This window comes from Bos indicus, chromosome 7, assembly GCF_029378745.1.
Source record: "Bos indicus isolate NIAB-ARS_2022 breed Sahiwal x Tharparkar chromosome 7, NIAB-ARS_B.indTharparkar_mat_pri_1.0, whole genome shotgun sequence".
NCBI classification, from domain to species: domain Eukaryota; kingdom Metazoa; phylum Chordata; class Mammalia; order Artiodactyla; family Bovidae; genus Bos; species Bos indicus.
The window spans coordinates 110,360,409-110,366,420 of record NC_091766.1 but is presented as its reverse complement, the minus strand read 5'-3'; positions in this window follow the sequence as shown (position 1 = coordinate 110,366,420).

Below are 6,012 nucleotides of genomic sequence, written 5' to 3'. Positions count from 1 at the left end.
TGATTGTTGATACTTAGTTCCTTTAACCATAATTGAATTTAAAGTATTAATTTATTTAGCTTCTTGAATTCTTAGAAAATTAACAGCAGGAAAATTAAGATTAATAATGCACATGCTAACCCTGCCAATGTTATATAAGTCACAATGCTGCTGAATTTTGATTTGCTATTATATAGCAAGGATGGTGACATATTCTGCTGTTACTATAGTAACATATAGGTAAGGCTTATTGTACACATTTTTAAATAATTGTATTGATTAGCAGTTGTGATGATTTCATTTGGAGTTGAAAAAAGCTGGAAGTGACTACAAAGGAACTATTGATCTATATTGTAAGAAAGTAGTTAGAAATGCTGTGAGAAATAATGCAATAGAAAATATGACTATTAAGTGGTTTAAACAAAGAGTCAGGAATTCCCTGGCAGTCTAGCAGTGGTTAGACTGTACTGTCCTTTCTGAGGGTAATCCGTGGTCGAGGAACTAAAAGTCACTCAGTTGTGTCAACTCTGCAACTCAGTCCATGGAATTCTCCAGGCCAGAATACTGGAGTGAGTAGCGTATCCCTCCTCCAGGGAATCTTCCCAACCCAGGAATTGAACCCAGGTCTCCCACATTGCAGGTGGATTCTTTACCAGCTGAGCCACAATGGAAGCCCAAGAATACTGGAGTGGGTAGCCTGTCACTTCTCCAGCAGATCTTCCCAACCCAAGAATCAAATTGTCTCCTACATTGCAGGAGGATTTTTTACCAACTAAGCCATCAGGGAAACCCAAGATCCAGTAAGACACAAGGCATGGCAAAAAAAGCAAAAAACCAAATAGGGAGTTTTCCTCATTTAATAAAGTTTGGTTATGGGTAATTATTCATGTTTACCATCAGCTCAAAGATGTCAGGGCGTGTTTCTGCAGTTTGCATCTTTCCCTCAGATACGATAAAGTGACCAACTAGCCCTGGACAGTACATGTGCATCAGGAAAGGAAGGAACGGGGAAGGCAGGGCACTAGTCATCTGGCTCTTATCAGGAAAGCAAATGCTTTTCCAGAGCCTCCAGTAGCTTTCCTTTGTAGTGGTCGGGTCACATGACTACCCCTAGCTGGGAAGGCAATGATTTCTAGCCTCTTGGAGGGAGTGTTGGTAATGACTGGCCAATTATAGCATGTCCATGGGCCACCTCTGGAAATTGTATCAAGTTCCTTTGAATGTCAGTGGGAAAGTGATAGACACACAAAGTAGAAATGAAAATTCACTGTGTGGTGAAACATTCACTGGACACCTTCCATATGGCAGATGCTACACAGCATCCTTGACTCGGGTAATGAGGTGAAGGAGCTTCCTCAGTAGGTTATTAATGGTTATGTCACATGGCATCCAGTGTGAATGACCTTTGTTTATATTACATTTCCACTTGGAGCAAAGGGCCCACTATGGATGACGACTTCCACACCAGGAGACAGAAAATTGCTGGAAAACGTGAACTGCAAACCTGTCCTTGGAGATGGAGGCTGGTCCCTGTCACTAGTGTTATCAGCTGTACAGGCAACTAGTGGGCTGTAGTATTCTGCCGAAAGAAAATACGGAAGAAGCGTAGTGTACAAACACCACATGGGCTTTTTACTCGTTATTTGGATGGTATTTTCTTTACCAGGAGCTTTACCTTCCTACTTAGGTTTTGCTTTAGTGACATACCTTAAGTACAAGCAGCTGATTTTTCATTAAAGGAAGTAGTCCAGAGATTGTGAAAAACAGGTTGAAATAAAAAGATGTTTTGTATTGTAAAAATGGACTTGCAGTTTTTTTCTCCAGCATTTCCCTTAATTAAGAAGTCATTGTTTAGGTGTGGATTTTGGACCTAGTAGTAGTTGGTAGCAAGCTCCAGTTCTGAGAGGGAACCTCACTGAAATAGTATGCCTTCCCCTCAGATATTTTACACAAATGTTTGCTAACTGATTGGATGGCCAAACTCAAGAAAGACTTTCAGATCTTTTTACAACTCTTGTTGCTAACAATCCGTGTCTTAAGAGTGAAAATAAAGGATTTTCCCTTTCATTCTCAGGTACTGTAGGTTTGAAAGAATCATCATGAAGGGACCACTGCATCTCATTTGGCTGACAATTCAACATTAGGATTATTTCCTTAGGATAGATTTCCCCAAACTCAGAAAAGCTTTCTGTAGTGTTACTGAGAAAAAAATAAGACTGGATTATTATGCAACTATCATAAATGTCTGCGAAGATTATGCAAACAATGCTTTCTACAGTAATCGTTGTTTTGCCACTAAGTTGTGTCCAACCCTCTTGTGATCCCAGAGCCTGCCAGGCCCCTCTGTCCATGGGATTTCCCAGCAAAAATACTGAACTGGGTAGCCTTTCCCTTCTTCAGGGGATCTTCCAAAGCCAGGGATGGAACCCAGGCCTCCTGCTTGGCAGGTGGATTGTTTACCACTAAGCCACCTGGGACGCCCGTGCGATAGTGATACAGGTTGATACAAAACAGTTGCAATATGATAAAGGCTGTAAGAACTAATGCTAGATAAAAAAGACAATGCTTGTCTTTGAAAGAATTCTTGTGGTAATTTTGTACTTTTCTGTATTTTCTGTTTTTTATAATGAAAATCAATTCTTATATAAATTTCTGCCTTGACTTTGGTGAACTGACTTCTCAGTTGTGAGAGCACTGGACTGGATGGGCAGCCCAGATCTCAGCCACTAACTGTGGTCATGGATAAGTCATTACCTTTCTGGCTGTTACTTCTTTTTGGTGAAATGAGCTGGTTGGGTTAAATGAGTACAAAGATCCTCTTTTAACTTTATGATTTTATGACATCATTATATAATAGTAAAAATACTGTGAAACCCAGGGTATAATTTTATCTGAGAAAATGGAAAAACACTCAAGGAATGCAACTCCACATTTCAGATATGAGGAAATGACCACTGTGCCACTCTTGAATTGTGCTAACATTTCAAACCACAGAATACAAAGTATTGGTGGGCTCTTCGGATTTATTATCATACGGTACATGCAGACTGCTTGACACGTTTCCCAGCAGTAGGTACATGCTGCTTTTGGCATGCTCTGACACACCTGAGAGAACTTACACAGAAAAACGCGGGCTCGCTAAGGTCATTCCGACAGTTAGTCTCCCGACATTCATTTGCTCGTGTCACACACTCTGTTACGCCCCCGGGAAACACCAGGAAATGAGCATTTGAACCGCTGCACTGCGTCGTCCAGCCTGCGTCCGGGAGGCGGCCGGCCGCGCCCCCGGGCTGGGCGCCGAGCCTGGGCTCCGGTGTCTGCGGGGCCGGAAGCCCCGCCGTCTCGGCCACTGAAGACGGCAGCTGGGTCAAAAGCAAACGCGCGGGACTCCGATGAATTCTCTACAGACATTCTCTATATTTACACTTATGGCCAGGGCAAACTTACACGTTTACTTAAAAAATACCCCAATGGATCTTTGTATTAAGGATCGATAGCACCGTTTTGACAGGTTTTAAAAATGAAATGTTGGCAGCTCTCCTTCCGGCACTTTCAATCAGAAATTGGAAAGGCAGCTGCAGTCTCGGCCATGAAAACTCAAATCTTGACACTTGTTCTTTGTCCTTCAAAGGGCCTGTCTTGGCTAATGGCTTGCAGTCTAAACTCCTGCGGATGGAGGGTTCCTGTCTGCAGTGGTATTCCATCCTTCCACCTAAGCCTCCACAATGTTGTGAGCTGCTTAGATCCTTAGTCCAGAATACTTTCAACAGGAACGTGATACAGATCCGCCCTCTACAAAAACCTGGAGAAGGCATATAGACAACGCCCCCCTAAGTCTGAAAACCCTGGTAAGATGCATTCCTTTCTCAAATGCCTGCTCACTTGTGCTGTGTCCCCACAGCATCTCTGTCTTGGCCTCCCTTCCATCAGTCAGATGACCCTTCCTTCCTTTCATTTGCCCTGAGAAACAATAAGGCATTTACTAATCACAGACGTTATCTGAAACAAGCAAAGTGGCAAGATGCCTAAAAGTATATATACTGTTACCTATTTTTTTTTAAAGTTTCCTGAAGATGGATGTAAAATACTGCCTGCAATGAGTAAAGAGGAAATTACAGAAGAGTGTATTAAGGGGTGAGACAGAGAGAGGGAGAAGAAAGGACTGCACAGGACCAGCTTGGTGTTTGGGGAAAGCGGCTCTGAAGAGTTTAAATTCTGTTGTCTGAGGCTTAGCACAGGTTATCTTTTGAAATCTAAGCTTCCAGGTATAATTTAGCTCAGATCTCACAGGACTTGCCCTTTCAGGTCAGATTTTTTTTTTTTTTCAGGTCAGATAATTTAAAAGGTTAAAATAGCTACAAAAACAGTAACTTTGACGTAGGCCTCTGTTGGCAAAGCTTTAGCTAGTGGTTAGGTGACGTTGTAGTGTCACGGGAGTTATTCAGATACTGGAGTTTTGCCAAATTTACTCAAATAACCACTGTCATCCTTTACGCTGCTTGGTCAGTGGAGACCTCGTCAATGCAGTTTGTGCTTTTAGTGACTGAGGCTTTGTTTCAACTGGTGACTTGCAAAAATGTCTGTATGCATTGGGTGATTTTTCTTCTGCTTGGGGTACACCAAGTCAGCCAGGTTTGTGGATCACAGAGGGCCAGATGCTGAGGGACACTGCACAGGTGTCTACCCAGAGTAGGAAGTGGAGAGGAAGCCTGTCTGAGTCAGCGTTGCCCACAATCAAGGCTTACGCAGACTGAGCGACACTTCCCTGTAGATCCAGCACTGTTCACATTTCTCCACTCGGTACATTTCTCAGCCAAATATTCGTCCTCCTGCCTGCCTACAAGCTTCCCCTCATCCATCATGCTTAGCTGATGTTCCCAGGAAGCTTTCCTTGGTCATTCTAAGCAAAGGGAGCTTTCACTGCCTGCCTCGATGGAGCACAGGCTATAGACACAGTTGTGTTTTCAACTGCAAAGCTCACTCCTAGAGGGGACCATGGGTTTAATTCAACTCTGACTCTCATGGTACGTAATTGCTTTTCAGTGAAAGTTTATTGAGGAAATGGGTTCCAGGCATAGCCTGCTCCTAGAAAGCTTCAGAACCACTAAATCATTTCATTAAAGTGTGTTTGTAATGGAGGCCTAATACTCCCGAAACACACTGTTCAACATTATTCTGGGAGGAAAATTACCTATTGGCTTTGTTTTGTTCATTTCTAAGGGAAGCTGGTGACCCAGGTATTGAGAGAGATTTAAAAATGATAAGCTTAATTCACTGCTGCTGCTGCTAAGTCATGTCAGTTGTGTCCGACTCTGTGTGACCCCATAGATGGTGGCCCACCAGGCTCCCCTCCCTGGTATTCTCCAGGCAAGCATACTGGAGTGGGTTGCCATTTCCTTCTCCAATGCATGAAAGTGAAAAGTGAAAATGAGTTTGCTCAGTTGTGTCCGACACTTCGCAACCCCATGGACTGCAGCCCACCAGGCTCCTCCATCCATGGGACTTCCCAGGCAAAAGTACTGGAGTGGGTTGCCATTGCCTTCTCCAAGCTTAATTCACTAACTGCCTTCAAACTCTGGGCAGTGGAGGAAAACGGGTGGTGGGAGTGTGGAGTCCAGTCTCTCGTTACCTTCCCCTTGTCCACTCCAGGCAAGGCTCCCTCCTGCTCACATCAGCCACGGAGCCGGCAGACAGAGCGTCTCTTTTTTCCTGAGTTCTACAGTGTATCCCAATGGCTACAGCGTATTGATTGCTGCAACAGTTAAAACATTATTTAGACTCATGATATAATTTAAGTATTCCTAATAAGAAGTTGGTAATAGTTCTTCTCCTCAATATCTCATCTGTAACCTTTCGGCTAGAGATATTCAAACACAAAGGGCACATGACCTACATCCTCAGCGCCTGGGCCCCTTCCTCCCTGAAGGCAGGTGAGATGACAATGGCTTAAGAAAGGTCCTCTTGGATTTCTAAATAACTAAGAAAAGGAAGGGAAGCATTTGCTCAAAGCCTTCTTTTTTCGAATAAATGAAA